Source organism: Pteropus vampyrus, unplaced genomic scaffold (assembly GCF_000151845.1).
Source record: "Pteropus vampyrus isolate Shadow unplaced genomic scaffold, Pvam_2.0 Scaffold1, whole genome shotgun sequence".
NCBI classification, from domain to species: domain Eukaryota; kingdom Metazoa; phylum Chordata; class Mammalia; order Chiroptera; family Pteropodidae; genus Pteropus; species Pteropus vampyrus.
In genome coordinates this window covers 13,854,789-13,872,012 of record NW_011888782.1, presented here as the reverse complement: position 1 = coordinate 13,872,012, position 17,224 = coordinate 13,854,789, and the positions used below count along the sequence as shown (strand labels likewise).

The window sequence follows — 17,224 nt, the reverse complement described above, 5'->3', positions numbered from 1 at the left end:
ATCTTTGTGTCAGATAATAGAGACTGGAGAATTACAAATGGTCTTTCTATTGCCTCAAAACATAAGTGACATGCCACTTCCGCTAACATTTCATGGGCTGAAATTTGTCATACAGTACCATCTGACTGCAGAGGGAAAGAACAATCTAGGGGAGCAAATGGGATAGCTGATGACCATTACTGTCCCCACCATATCCCAATGACTCCTTAGGACAGCACTGCAAAAAGTGTAGTTTGTGATTCTGGGGTCCTGAATTCTAGAATCTGAGCTGAACACTGAAGGAGAATTAAAAAGGCATTGATATGTCTAAAAGTATTTGTTCAACAAATTAATAATGAAAAAAAAAGATTGCAGTGTGAAATTTCTGTCTTTTTTGAACACTAAATAGTATTCATTTTTATATAAAAGGTATAGTTAATGCAAATGAATATTAACAATTCATTCTAATTAGCATAGCTGATTTTATAACTGCCAACACTTTCCTAACCATTGCTGAGGATAATAGTAATGTTTAAGATGAGTGATTGTTTTGGTTACCTATTCCTACATCACAAACTACCAACAGGGCTCAGTTGAGTGGTTTCACCTGAGGTCTTCCAGGCAGTTGCAATCTGATGGTGGCTAGAATTATAATCATCTGAAGGCATCTTTTTTCATAGGTCCAACACATCTGCTGGGAAGGCAACAGCTGAGGGCTGGCTGAGCACCGCTTTTTCCACACAGTCTCTCTACAAGACTAGTTTGAGCTTCCACACAGTATGGTATTCTCATGATTAGTGGGTTTCTACATGGCAGATAGCTCTCATGGGGTAACCATTCCAAGAACATGAGGCCAAAACTGCAGCACTCCCTAACACCTAGGTTTGGAAGTCCCTCAATGTCACTTCACTGATTAAAAGTGAGTTAGAGGGCCAAATGAGCTCCAAAGAGAGGAAAGGTATATTAGGAGCACAGTTCCTTGGGGCGCCATCTTTGGAGACAAGTTATAATTAATCAGACATTTGATTTAATCATACCGTAATTTCTTACACTCTAAATAATTCATTGTCAAATGCAAGGTAAAGGTTGATATTATGTCAACTTTGCTTATCCACAGTTTCTTCCTTATTCTTTAAAAAAACTGTAAATGGGACATGACAGTTTGCAAATGCATAAGAATTGGTATTGCACATCTTCCCTGATCTCTAGATTTATAATGCTAGGATGTCAACTGGATGTCAGCTCTTGTTAAGAGCATTGCCACTTTGCTATTCTGGTCACATTCTCAAATATATAAGTGCAAGGATCAGGACGAATGCAAGGATGGATGACGGAGGATAGTCCAGGCCTTCCATTGTGCATATACAATCATGTAAATTTTGTGTGCGTATGGAATATATAAAATTGATGGTCTGGCATTACTTTCTAGGAGAAGGAGTTCCTGGCTTAACAAAAACAACTAAAAAACATCAGCATAAGATTAGAGAAGGTTACTTCATAACTCTAATTAAATAAGACAAAAACAAGGCCACTCTACAATCATATCTAAAACCACTGTCCAAATCACAAAAGTGATCAAACATCCCCCTCACCCAGGTAACATGCGTGATTGCGGCTTCTTTATCACTTAACATCTTTAGCCTTGTCTCATTTCTCCCACTTTCTAAATAAAATCAGTAAGATATCCAATCACAGAATTCCCCTACTTCCTAACAGTATTGAATCCAGAACAAATCTCAGTTCAACCTTCACCTAAATCTAAATCCCATAATAAGACCCTCCCCAAAACAACACTCTTATTCAGATGCCCCTCATTCTCCATGGTATGCTCTCTCCTTTATAGCAGCAAGTACTAACTCCACATTTAGTTGAACACATGTGTTTTACTGATGATCTTTGGCTGATACGTAAATAGATGTGTGTGTGTGTGTGTGTGTGTGTGTGTGTGTGTGTATGTGTTCTATTTATTTAAATTACAAAGTTCAGCAAAGGCATATAGAGGTAAAAGGGGTCAATTTTGTTCAGAATCTTGAACCAGAATAAACTGGGAGTTCACATTTGTCTCCATGGACTCTAGAGCAACAAGCAATCATACACATGGTCTCAACATTAGTGTCTCATCATTGAAATCTCATGGTGACCGCATTAATCCTAAATGCATAACATGAATAAGATTAAGGTACAGCATCAGATTGACCAATGATTCAGAGTGTGGACTCCATGGCCTCTGACAGGCTCTACTTCTACTACAACGCTTATCAGAATTAACAGAGATGAGGTGAAATGCATTCTACCTTAATCAATTCATAATTTTCAGCTTTGATGAGAACTTCAGTTAAGGAGAAGATGAAAACTAATGATCGAGAAGAAATAAAAATAAATATATATGGATGCAAGATCGGCCTGTCCCCCATTCTATTCCTGCTGTTATTTCATACATTTCTTTCATTCATTCCACAAATACCTCATCAGTTCTTACTACATGCTGCATATATGGATTTTCCTATACAGGTATGAAAAAATTACATAGGACAATCCAAGAAAAATGTTCACTATCCTTTTACTCACTGCTTATCAGTGGGCTACACTGCCCTTCTTTCTCTTACTCCATAAACACGGTAAAATAATAGAATATTCTTTGTCCTTTATTTAACACCAATCCTTCCAGATAAATGAAATTTCTATTAACAGCCTGGAATTCTGTCCATTCTACCTGCTGCTAGAAAATAATGACAATAGAATATTTGGTTATGTTCTTTTGAGTAAATTGTCACTCCTTAACATATTATATCTTTTCTTAATGTACTGATTTTTTCTCTCTTAATGGGATAGATTTTAAGGTTCTTACCTACCAAGGACTACTCTCAACACAAAATTTACTAAAGGTCTAAAGAGACATCAATTAATTGGTTGATCATTATTGACCAAAACTTTACATTGAGGGTTTTTAGAACACAACACTTGGGTTGGTATCAATTATCCAAAGGAAAACTTTCCATTTCTAAACCATAGGAAGACAGCTATTTAATATTCATAAGAAATGTTCTGAATATACGAGAGAGCATGTGATGGAAAATGTGAAACTTTTCTAGAGAGAAGTATAGAATATGCATAAAAAACTTATCGCAAGTTCGGTTCATCACTTTGTGTTTTGAATTTGAAGACACTAGTCAGCCAATCGGCATTCTCACTCATCTGGTTCATTTACTCAAAGTTTAATTGATAATGACTTTTATTTGGTAGATATTTGTAATCACACAAAATTTTACATGCATTTCTTAAAAACCGCAAAGTAGTAGGAGGAGATATTTCTTTCTTAAGAATATTTACAAATTATTCCAATTAAAACACCAAATTGTTGCATTATCAATAAATGGTTCATTTTAAAATAAAACTTAATAAATACTTTAATGTCTGTTTTAAAAGACATCTATTTGCAAATACACTGATACTTGAGTAGATATAAGCATTTCTTTCAACAAAGGAAGTAAACAGTGCAAAAATAATTTCAGAATGGAAATAGTACCTAAATGCTAAAAAGTTATGTTCTGGTCAGCTAAAAATAGAACTAATTCTGAAAATGGTTTTCAGTGTCCTTAAATTAGTCTAAAAACTTTATACAGATAGTATTGCTCACTGGTTAAAAGACCAGGGTGATGGAATCTTGACAGAACCAACCCTGTGTCATTGGACAAGTTAATTACATGTTCAGTTTGTCAATTCCTTCATCTGTAAAACACTGCATCCTTATCATAGAGATATTAAGAGAATTAAATGAGACTGTGCATGTAAAGAAATGAACAGACACCACATAGTAAACATTCAATAATGTTAGGTATGATGATAATAATTATGAAGAAATGGGTATGACATTAATTCTTGAATGAACAGGTATCTTCCTGTCTACTGATTTACTCGTTACTATATATATATGTATGTGTCTATCTGAGATTTACAAATAGCACTCTGAAAACGAATAGGAAAAGATCCACTTTTTTTAGTTAATATAAATCCGTGACTCAATTTATTTTTCTCTAAATGTTCTTTCGATGCCAACAATCAGAAAAAGACACAAAGCTGGAAACGAGAATTGAGTTGTAGTTACTTGCAACCTCAGGCTGAAAATTTGTGTAGGTACTTTCAAAGACTGAAGCCAATAAGCCTATTATATTGCAAACACAAAAGACAAAGGTTTTGTAATAAACACAAATTTAAAAGGAAAGGATTAAAGCATGGGTAACAAAGAAAAGGAATAATTATTCTGTGTGGGATAGGGGTGTAAAAGGATTACCACCCACCAAGCCAGCTCAAGAGAATAAATCTCAATTTTCAGCAGCTGCAAGGCTAGTGATCTGTAAATATTCACATAATATTTCTAAAATTAGAAGCCACTGTTATAGAAACAAAGGAATGAAGTGTATCATGCCATCGTAGGTGTATCAGTTAGAAGACAATTGGGAAAACAAAGACCAAACCTGGCTGTTCAAGAGAAGGGATTTAATATAGGGAACTAGTTGTAAGTGTTTGGAGAAAGGTAAAAGAAACAGATAGGAAAGAGTGATCAACACTGTGACCTACACTAAAGAAAGCATAGGGGACACCAGGGACTTTACCTACAGGCCAGAAGCCAGGGCAGCCTCACCAAAACTGGATCCACACCGAGGCTCGCACCATGGAGATGTACCACCCAAAGCAAGAGAGAGGGAGAAATATATCCTGGTTTTTCCCTTGCCATCTCTTTCCAGTATGTCAACAATGTCTCACATTGGGAGAACCTATGCAGGAGTCACTTAGCAAGGGAGCCTGGGCAAGCAGATGTCTGGGAGTGGGCATGGAGTAGATCTGAAAGCAAATGAGCAAATGACCAGCACAATAGGCAAAAACTTACAGGATATAGTCATGTGCCACATAGCAACATTTTGGTCAACCATGGACTATGTATATGACGAAGGTCCCAAAAGATTATAATAGAGGTGAAAAATTGCCATTGCCTAGTGATGCTGTAGCCGCCATGACATCATAGCCACTTTAATGTCCTATTGCAATGCATTACTCAAGTGTTTGTGGTGATAGTGATGTAAATAAAACTACTGTGCTGTCATTTGTATAAAAATATAGTACATACAATTATAGTCGTAGGCTATACCATCTAGGTCTATGTAAGGGCACTCTATGATGTTCGCACAATGATGAAATCACCTAACCAAAAAAAAAAAAAAAGTATCATTCCTTTCATTTAGAGTTAAAGGGAATCCTCAGTACAAATGAGATATCACCAATATTAATTTTAATAAGGGTACCACTTGGAAATGCCATCAAGTTATGCCCCTCAATCAAAACGGCACTAAGATTGAGAGTCTCTCAATATAATCACAATTGTTTTAAGAAGTGAGCGTGCAAAAATGAAACCCATTTTTGGTAACAGTTCTACCCTTGGATTTCATCCATCTATAAGAACTCAAAAGAAAACATATTGGGAAATCTGTATAGGATGGTCACCATTTTAATTTGCCTAGGATATTTAGAACTATACGAATACCATCTAATAATTCCAATATTTCATAAAACGAGGTCATTATAATATCAGAAAACTAAAAGGATATATTCTCAGATTCAAGGACTGCCCCATATACTTTCCTGTCTTCACTTTTCTCACTTCATTGCAGCATGTGAAAAGTTTGCAGGACCAGCACAGTCACAGAATGACTGCATTAGAGTATCTCACTGGGAAGTTCCCAAAAGGTGCATATTGACTTGTAAGACTGAATGAGTTCCTAGATCAACTAAATTCATATGACCTTGAACAATATAATCTCTGAGTCTCACTTTCCTTAGACTGGGAAGACTACATTAGACATCTCTCTAACTTCAGGGTGAGTACAGAGCTGTGAGGAACGACCTGCTCAACTCAGTCTTTGGAAAGTGTGGGAACAGAAATCAGAAATACTGATTCATAATCCAGGGTGCATTTTCAGTTTATGTCTATTATGTAGGAAATAAAAGAAACCTGGGTATTCAAAGCAATTTTCTTTGACTGGTGCCACTGTCTCTCCCTCTGTGCCACCTCTTTTCTCAGCTTATAGTCACAAAGCAATATATCCTTTCAAAGTTACCAGAAACTATCGTGTCCACACAAAGCTGATGCCAATGGGGGGAAAGACATCAACTCAACTTTTTTTCACCAAAATATTGCATAATTTAAGAATTTATTTTTCTCTTATTAATTACCTTTAATATTGTTTTATTGCTAAGTGTCAATTTATAACTGCAAAGAAAAGATAAAAAGTTGTACACAAAAAGAGTTTTCACATTATGCTGATGTTGGGATAAAGTATCACCAAAGCTAAATTTCTACAGAAAGTCAATAAAATGAGAGAGAAAATGTTAATATAAACCATTTATAATATGCCTCTCTTAAAATCATTACAGCATGCCTAAGTAACCTGAAAAGTCTAAGAGAGAATTCTGACCAATAAAGCAAAAGACAAATGGTAGTTTATTCCTTTCTGGCCTCATACCTAGGATATAATTTGAATGCAAATCTTACTCAGCTTTTAGAATTCAAAGTTAGTGTTCTCACCATGTGCTGCTTCAAAAAAAAAGTCGATGTGATCACAGTGTGTCACCTGTAAAAACTGCTCACCAACAGAAAAGATTTTTTTTTCACGCAGAGACATAGCAGCTCTCTGCTGGCTTAACTTCCCCTAAAGAGGTGAAATAACATTCAGTATTGTTTGACCTGAATAGAGGTTGCAAATCACCTTGAGTAACTAAGCAAAAAAAAAAAAGTGATTATTTGTAATATCAGTACATTTTCTGATTTATCGGAGCATACATTCTTAGACGGAGATACTCTGTACCACACACACACGTATGTATGCATTTATCCTAGAATTTGAGGACAGTAGGGATCATCTTTGGTTGAAGGGAAAAAAAAAGAAAATTTCACTTCCAATAATTCTAGGTTGATTTCATTAGCTATCCACCAAGGAAGACTTTGAACGTGAAACTTCGGCATTTTCTAGTCACTGTTCCCCTCACAGGGCCAGACCCAAACTTGAAGTTGAGAAAAGTAACCCTCTGCCAGAAAAGAGCCCAATGCTTTCCACACTTGACCAGTGACAAAATAATTTTAAGTTTAAACACATTTCAAGGAAAACAAGTTACGTCGAGGTTCTTAAAAAGAACATATTACCTGATGTGGCTGTGAACTGGACCATCTGCTGTAGGAAGGAGCACCTGCAGACTTGCTGGCTGAGGTTCTCTGAAAAAGGGAAGAAAAAAAAAAGATTTCTTGCTGTCACACGAACTGAATGCACTTTATAGTTCTCTAAAGAAATTATTTATTCAGTGTCCATAGTTCTAAACATTAACACATCTTAGACTCTGAATGTAATCTTTCTGTTTCATTTCTTTTAAAACATAGTCTCCTCTTCAATATAAAAATGTGGACACTGGAGTCAACATCTGGATTCATGTCTCAGTTTGTACTAGTTTTCAGACACGGTGCAAGCCACTCAAGCACTCTCTGTCTCAACTTTCTCTTCTGTAAGACTGGAATAATGATTTTTATGTCATGGAATCCCTGTGAAGACCAAATATGATAATAGGTGGAAAGCACTTTGTACATTAAGTACTATAACATATAAGGCATTAATTCAACAAGAAGAAAATAAGGTACATTAGTATAAGTTTCTGCTTGAGATGAAACTGGTATACAGATATCCAAGTTAATGTGTGAGGTCATTTGAAAGTCATTTATTCTTATTATGAAAAAGATCCTTCATCTTAGGACATGACCATACCAATGCTACCAGCTCCCTGGGCTTGGAAAACACCACAAACTCACTAAAGATTGGTTCATTCAAAACCATTCTTAACCCCATTTTTCTTTGCCTGCTTCTACCATAGAGGCTAGAAAAACTACATATTCACTTTCTCAGCATTCTTTCCCTCTAGTTCTGGCCAATGAGACAGGAGTATAATTATTTGGTGGGAGGTGAGGAGGGGTAGGCAGGAGATCTGAGAAACCTTTTGCTTTCTGATAAAAGGGAAAAGATAAGGCTTGTACCTTGCCTATCACTCTTTTTTCTCCCTAAATATAAATATGCTAGATGGAGCTAGAGCAACCATTCTGTGACCATGAGGAAAAAAACCAAGAGCAGAGCACCCATGTAAACCCTAATCTTGCTAAGCAGCTGAAACACAGTTTCAGGCTGCTACTTACGCCTAAGCTCTCCTTGTATAATTGGCTATAATCACATTTTCCGTTACTTGCAGAGTATAATGACGTACTCTGCTAGCTCATTCAAATTAAAAATCAAATTATAAGATTTCAATTCCTCAGATGCGTGTGGATGCTTCAGGCAGACAGAGCATGATGACAGAGGCATGAAGATGTGAAAGCGATTGGTATATCTGGAAAATGATCAATAGACCAATATAGTATTGCAAGCTCTGGCATTTACTATCACTGCATTCCATCTGCCTTTCAGGATCCCTGTGTAATTCTGTGCTGGCCTTTGCTGATTCTGACAGCTTTCCTGAATCTCTGCCACAGGGAGGTTGGCATGTTGGCTAAATGCTATATTCTGTCTGTTCAATTCAACTTCCCTCTAGCATCAGCCCTTCTGAGGAGGCAGTGCTGGGATCAGCTCTCAGATCCTCCTTGTCTCGCCTGCCCCACTGAAGTTAATGGGCTTGGGCCTTATAGCAAAGTGTGAGAAGAACATTTCATTTTTAACATAGATAAAGGGAGAGAAGTAGCTAGAAGTTAAACTAAAAGCTTAATCATATTTCCTTAGTAAGAGGCAGTAGGAATGAACTTCAAATGTACTTGATTTTACCAGTGAGTGACTATGTACCTTCTCTGATGCCATTTTCCTAATTGTGAAATAGGGTTAAATTACATGGTTCCCATGCTTTCTTTTTATCCAGCCCTAAATATACTAAGTTAAATGATACTCCACTTTTAAAGTAGATAAGTGATTACTTATTTTAGTGACACTAAATTTCCATGGAAAGATTAGATTCCTTTCAATATCATGTGTTTAAAATACCTTTTACTTAAACCTCAGTTAACTAAAAACTGTTCATAATCCAGAATAACCCCTTGCCTGAATATTTTAGCAGACTCCAGGCTCCCTACATTTTCGAAAAGGGCGATAGCTGATTTTCCACCCCAATAATTTGGCCTTCGGCAGATTCCCTTCCAGTTTCTTTAAATATAAGATTTTGGAATTCACCAGCAGACTAATTTTTAAGGCATCATCTTTGATAACATAACTCATCACTTTCAAACTGCAATATTGGTTTCTAAAATAATAAATTTTATATTTGTTATCAGAAAATAAAGCTTTGTTTTTTAATTGAGATGTAATTGACCTATAACATTAAGTTTAAGGTGAACAACATGTTGATTTAATACATTTACATATTACAATATGATTATAACCATAGGGCTAGCGAACATCTCTATCAGATCATATAATTATCATTTATTTTTTATGGTGAAAACAATTAAGATTTAGTCCCTTAACAACTTTGAAGTTTATAACACAGTACTGTTGACTATAATCTCTAAGCTATGCATTAGATCTCCAGGACTTACTTATCTACAAGTTGTAAGTTTGTACCCTCACACAACATCTTCCCAAATTCCTGCATCTCACAGCCCCTGACAATTACGAATCTACTCTCTGTTTTCACTAGCTTGGCTTCTTTAGTTTCTACATGTAAGTGATATCATACAACATTTGTCTTTCACTGTCTGACTTGTCTGACTTATATAGTACATTTGGGTTGTTTCAATATCTTGGCTATTGTAAATAATGCTGCAATAAACATAAAGTGCTGCTATCACTTCAAAATTCTGTTTTCATTTCCTTTGGATATATATATCTACAGGTGGAATTTCTGAATCATATGGTAGTCAAATTTTTAATTTTTTGAGAACCCATCATCCTGTTTCCACAGTGGCTGTACCAATTTATATTCTTACCAACAGTGCACAAGTGTTCCCTTTCCTCCACATCTACACCAATATAGGTTACATTTTGTCTTCTTGAAAGCCTGAGTTTTTTAATCAAAACTAAATTATGGTAATCAAAGTCAAGATATAAACACTGACAGTCAAAAAACATTTTTTAAAAAAGTGAGATTGGGGCTTTGGTCAAGATGGTAGAGTAGGGAAATGCTATACTGCCTACTCTCATGGTCACATCGAAATTACAACAAAATTACAGAACAACCATCATTGAGAATCTCCTAAAGTCTAGCTAAACAGAAGTCCTATAACTAAGGACATACAGAAGAAGCCATGTTGAGACTAGTGGGGCGGCGGGGCAGAGATGTGGACTGGACTGGTCCCTCACCCATGTGTGGCAGTTAAAAATTGGGAGAGATATCTTCATTACAGAGGTCCCCTCTCAGGAGTGAGGGATTCCAGACCTATACCAGGCTCCCCAGCCTAGGATTCCAGTGCCTGGAAGAGAAGTCTCCATAAATTCTGGCTGTGAAAACCAGGGAGAATCATGCCTGAGTGAGATAGAGGGTGGCTGAAGTCCCAGGCATTCTTCTTAAAGGGCCTGCTTGCATACTTACTTACTGATGAACTCACTCAGAGCTCCAGCACTGAGGAAGACTTTAGAAAGGTTCCAGGGACATACGGGGAAGAACTGAATTATCTGGTTTCAGGGCAAGAGCTAGCAGGGCAGCTTTCTCCCAGACAGAAGTGCAGGCAGAAGCTATTGTTCCTTTGTTGAACCCTCCCCACATCCAGCATATAGCCTAAAGCAGTTGCCATATCTGAATCTCCATCAACTTAGCTGACACCCTTCACCCTGCCCTGGGGACTCCCTGAGACAGCACCTCTCCCAATTTGTAGGCCGATCCAGTGGCTTTTCATACAAAGGACCTGTCTTGGCTCATGCAGTGAACTTTCCTAATATCTCTCAAAGGTTCATAAATCCCAAATGGCATGCCCCTTATCTGTTGCTAAGTGGCCCCAAGCCTGGCACTAGCAGCAGCTGGTCTCAGTTTGCAGCTTAGTCTCTCCCATGCACCTCCAAGTCCAGAACAAATGGCAACCATCTGCAGATTGCTTTGTAGCTGAAACCAAGTGGCCCCGGGCAGGGCGCAGGCAGTGACTGAACTTGGCCTGAAACAGAGCCCCTCTTAAGAGGCCCCAGAACCAACACACCTGGTGGACAGCTTCAGACCGCACCAGAGCACCACCCGACCACCTTCACAAATGACATACCCAAAGGGCAGACTGAGCAGGCACCATAGCCCTGCGAAAGCAAATCCTGCTGCTAGGGTCAGCCTCTGTACAACAGCTCCTCCACTGCAGTCACAGCCAGTCCTTACCACCAATTAGCCTGAAGGTCCAGCACCCACAATGATGTGCAAACAGCAACCAAGGCTCAACTACAATAGGAAGGCACACGCAACTCATACAAGGGACACACCTGGAGCACCCAGCTCACGTGACCCATCTGAGACTGCACCACTGAGTACCACAGGACACCTATAACATCAGGCCACTCTTCTAAGATCGGGAGACATAGCAGCTCTACTCAATACATATAAACAAAGACAGGGAGGCAGTCAAAATGAGGAGACAAAGAAACATGTCCCAAATGAAAGAACAAAATAAAGCTCTAGAAAAAGAACTAAACAAAATGTAGACAAACAATCTACCAGATGCAGAGCTCAAAACGCTGGTTATAATGTTGCCCAAAAATCTCAGTGAGAACATCAACAGAGAGATAGGAAACATAAAAATGGAGATAGAAAACATAAAAAAAGAACTGACCAAAAATGAAGAATATAATAACAAAATAAGGAATACATTAGGAAGTATCAACAGTAGATTAGATGAAGCTGATTGGGGATTTGGAAGATAAGTTAGCAGGAAATACCCAATCAGAACAGCAACAAGAAAAAAGAATCCAAATAATGAGGATAGTTTAAAAGGTCTTTAGGATACCATCGAGCATAACAACATTTTCATCATAGGGGTACCAGAAGGAGAAGAGAGAGGGCAAAAAATTGAAAACATATTTCAAGAAGTAATGATGGAAAACTTCCTTAGCCTGGCAAAGGAAATAGAAATACAAGCCCAGAGAGTCCCGAACAAAATGAACCCAAAGCGACCCACCCCAGACACATCATTATTAAAATGCCAAATTTTAACGACAAAGAGAGAATCTTAAAAAGCAGCAAGAGAAAAGCAGTTAGTTACCAACAAGGGAGCTCCCATAAGACTGTCAGTTTATTTCTGAACAGAAACTATACAGGTCAGAAGGGATCAGCATAAAATATTCAAAGTAATAGAAAGCAAGGGCCTACAACCAAGATTACTTTACCCAGCAAAGCTATCATTTAGAATAGAAGGACAAAGGGTTTCCAAGATAAGAAAAAGCTAAAGGAGTTCATCACCACCAAGCCAGTATAACAAGAAATGTTAAAGGGATCTCTTTAAGAAGAAGAAAAAGAGATAAAAAATATGAGTAATAAAATGGCAATAACTACATATCTATCAACAATTACTTTGAATATAAATGGATTAGGTGCTCCAATCAAAAGATAAGGTGGCTGAATGGATAAGAAAACAACACCCTCACACATGCTGCCTACAAGAGACTCACTTCAGATGGAAAGACACATATAGACTGAAAGTAAAGGGGTCGAAAAAGATGTTTCATAAAAATGGAAACAAACAAAAAAACTGGGGTAGCAATACTTGTACCGTACCAAATAGATTTTAAAACAAAAGCTATAACAATAGGCAAAGAAGGACCCAGTAATGCCACTTCTGGATATTTATCTGAAGAAACCCAAAGCACTACTTTGAAGGAATCTGTGCATCCATATGTTCATTGCAGTATTATTTACAATAGTCAAGATATGGAGGCAATCTGGGTGCCCATCCATGGATGAATGAATAAGAGGTGGTACATATATACAATGGAATATTAGCCATAAAAAAGAATGAAATCTTGCCATCTGCTACAGCATGGATGGACCTAGAGGGTACTGTGCCGATTGGAGTAAGTCACACAGAGAAAAACAAACATCATGTGATTTCACTTCTATGTGGAATCTAAAGAACAAAACAGAAACAAATGCATAGAGACAGAGAATATTTTGATGATTGCCAGATGGGAGGGTGGTTGAAGGACTAGATGAAAAAGTGGAAGGGATTAAGAAGTACAAATTGCTATGCCACTTACATCCTCCATCCATGGAAGTAGGGGGTGCTGGCCTTCCTGCTGTCCCTTTGTTTTTCTCCCAGCCTCCCGCCCTTCACTTTCCAGCTGGCTCCCCTATTTCCCTCAGTCACCTTGTACCTGCAGTGACTGAAGACTTGACCTCTCAAAGTCTGGCTCCCCAGAACACTGCTTAACACTGGTGTGACTGGAGGTAGATTAAACATCACTCTCACCACCTGGTTACTTATGCATGCAAAGGAAATTGGGCATGTCATCAAAAAGAAAGGAGACTCAGTTAAGAAGGTGAGCAAGGAGAGTGGTGTGTGTATCAACATCTCAGGAGGAAATTGTCCTGAGAAAATTATCACTTTGGCTAGACTCACTAATGCCACCTTCAAAGCCTCTGCTATGGTTATCAACAAACTGAAAGAGGACATCAGCAGCTCTATGACCAACAGAACAGCTGCCAGTAGATCCCCCAGTCACCCTGAGGCTGGAGGTCCCTGCTAGTCAGTGTGGCTTTCTCATTAGAAAAAGTGGTTGCAAGATCAAGGAAATACGAGAGTAAAAGGAGTTCTGTTTCAGGTGGCAGGGGCTACACTCCCCAACTCAACTGAGGAGGCCATTACTATTGCTGGCATTTCACGATCCATCATGGAGTGTGTAAGACAGATTTGCATGGTCGTATGTGAAGACTCTCTCCTAGTATCCTCCAAAGGGCGTGATCATCCTGTACCAGCCCAAGCTGCACAATTCTTCAGTTATCTTTGCACGTGGTCAGGCCTATACCATTCAAGGACAGTATGCCATTCCACAGCCAGATTTGACCAAGCTGCACCAGTTGACAATGAAATGGTCTCATTTTCCTACGACACATGACAACACCGGATTCAGTGCAGGTTTGGATGCATCTGCTCAGACTATTTCTCATGAACGCTCCATTCCAAATATTTAATTAGCTGCATAATCTGGCATCAAGGCGCCAGAGTCAATGAGATCCATCAGATGTCTGGGTCACAGATCAAAATTGCGAACCCAGTGGAAGGATCTGATGGGCAGGTTACTGTCACTGCATCTGTTGCCAGCATTAGCCTGGTTCAATATCTAATCAATATCAAGTTTTCTTCAGAGACGGCTGGCATGGGGAGCAGCTAGAACAATGCAGATTCATCCGTAATCCCTTTCTGCTGTTCACCGCCACCCATGATCCACCTGTACAGTTTCTAAAAAGTCAGCGATTCCAGGTTTTAAATAGTTCGTAAATTTTCAGTTTCTACACACATTTTATCCACTTGTGATTTTTTTAATAAAAGTATTTTAATTCCTTTCCCTGTTTTTAACTGTTAATGCTGAGATCCATATTTAGTTTTATAAGTCTCTCCCTGCTTTTTGGGGGGTGGGGGGGTGGGGGGAGGGTCATGAATTTGTTTTTTCTGTTTGTCATAGAAATTTAAGAGTGGAATATTAATACATTTCAGTTTAGTTCAGTAATGTCAGGAATTTTCCCTAAAAATTAAGAGATGAACTAGAAATTTAAAAAAAAAGTACAAATTGGTAATTATAAAATAGTCATGGGAATGTATATTTTAAGGAATATTATCAATAATATTGCAATAACTGTGTCTGGTATCAGATGGGTATTAGATTTATCAGGATGATAACTTCATAAGTTATATAAAATGTTTAATCACTATGTTGTACACCTGAAACTAATATAATATCGTATGTCGACTGTAATTAAAAACTGAAAAAATTATTAAAAAAAAATTTAAAGACAAAAGTGAGATGTGTGACCTATAGGATATGACACAAATTATTAAGAAACCCTCTTGAGAAGTGCCAAAATATTTCCATGCCCATACTTAGCTTTTTTCCAAAGGTCACACTGCAGGTCTGCATTGACACAAGTATAATTAACTTTATAATGGTAATTGCAGGTATTGTCATTCACATACTCCATGTACTTTCTAGTACTAAGAATAAAAGTAAAAGGCCATAGAAACAACAAAACAACAGGTCAACATTAACTACAAATTTTAAAGATATGACAGTGTTCAGAAGTGTACCGTAGCTTCTGATGGATGTGACTGTATTCGAAAATCAGTCTCATAGCACTAAACGCAAAATCTGGTTGGGTTTCCTTGATGTGTTTTTTAATAAACTAGCCATAATATGTGGTTTGGATTTCAGTGTAGACAAAATAAACTCACCTGACAAACCAGATAAGTAATTGTTCATACTCTCATTCTTTTCCTACTAGCATACTTACCAACCAATGGTTAATCAAAGGGCCTTACCCAGATCAAAATAATGAGGCATGCTGGTTTAAAATGCAAATTCTCTGATATTAGGAATTTATAAATCTATGGAAGTGAGATTCAGCGATTCTTTTAAAGAGGCTCTTCAATTGATTAATATTAACTCTTCAAAGCAAAGAAAAACCCCAGAATAATCCCAGAATACCCTCTACTGCCACATGCATCCATTGAAAGACAATGATGATGAAAAGTAGAGGCCCCGAAGATATTATTGATAGCAGTTTTCTCTAAACAGATAAAATGAACTCTCAAGTTCCAAAGAAATATTACTTAAAATTGTGGGAAGATGCTTGGGGAAAAGAATCTTATTTTTAATCTACTAATATAGATTGAACCTTGAACCACTGCAGCCCAATTAAATGGCTGGGTACGGGTTTCGGTTTAGATTCCTGCCCTTGGAAAACTTTCCCCGAATACCAAGAATGGGCTCCTGCCCTTCTGCTATGTTTCCAACACATTCACACTTACTCGTTATCAAAACTCTTATTACACTGTCTTGTAATTCCCTTCTAAATGCAGCTTCCTTTTATAGACTATACATTCCACACGTTATGGGGAGAAGAACATACTCATGCAACCAGATATGCCTGTGCCTGGAATATAGTAGATGCTCAGTGAACATCAAATTAATTAATAGTTTCAGCTAATTTAACCCTATTCAACTTTGGCAAGTATGAAGAGGAGACTGCTTCAGTAAGAGACAGTGGTGATGGAAGTTACAGTCTTGAGGGCAAACATAATAAAAATTGGTAAGATTCCTAAAGGCTACTGTAATTTCTTAGAAAGCACCATTGGCCCAGAGTTTAAGTTATTGGGGTGGGGAGTTCCTACTGATATAGCGTCATACAAAACATCAATTGCTAAAGTAACTAGGGCAAGAAATAAGGAAATGTCAGACATCGCTTTAAAGTCGAGAGTGTTGGTTAATGGATACATGTTATACCACATGAAACATGTCAGGGGTACTGTGAGGCAACTGAGAGAACCAGGTGATCTACAAAAGCGGAGAGAAGCTAGAAGTCAAAGAAATGTTGAGACTAAAACATTTACCCGACTTTATAGCTTCTCTCTCCCTTCCCCAGGCTGAGGCTATGGAAACCCAGGTTACTTACATCATAGAGAAGGGAGTTCAGAGGAGGAGAGTGTTGAACATTTTCCTGACGAAAGTATGCAGAGAGTGCTGCTAAGAGGCTTCCCTTTTAACAAAGTGTTCTGTTAAACAAAGGAAAAAGAAGTACTATGCAGAAACCTGGAAGGCAGACCAAATTCAATGGCAGTTCATAACTGAGTAAAGCTGCCAGATGCTGCTGCAAAACTGCCAGCCAGCCACTCAGCCTCTGTACTCCATCCCACAATTGTCCTTTGCTTGGCCAGCTTCCTCCAAGTCTAATTGCCTATCACCATAAGACAAGGAACTTTGGGAATTTGTACATTTTTCAGTAGCTGGAGTTTTTCCTGCATCAAGACTTGAGTATATTTGAAGAACAAAAAAAAAAAAAAAAAATGATAAACCAATAAATAATGTTGGAAGGTGCCAATCGGACATCTGCATTTAACATCATAGCATAAAAAGTCATTGACAAAGATGATCCAGGAACCGACATGGCTCATTCAGACAGATTGAACTCTGGAAGACAGACATGACTTTTGGGATTTTAATTGCCAATGAAAAATCATGCTTCCAACCCCAACGAGATGAATCATGCAAGAAAC

At 37.9% G+C, this 17,224-nt stretch overlaps 1 pseudogene; it reads left to right on the top strand.

The window, feature by feature from the left end:
* The window catches only part of LOC105288664, a 38,418-nt pseudogene extending 24,025 nt beyond the window's left edge, over positions 1-14,393 (top strand).
* Positions 14,394-17,224: the final 2,831 nt, after the last annotated feature.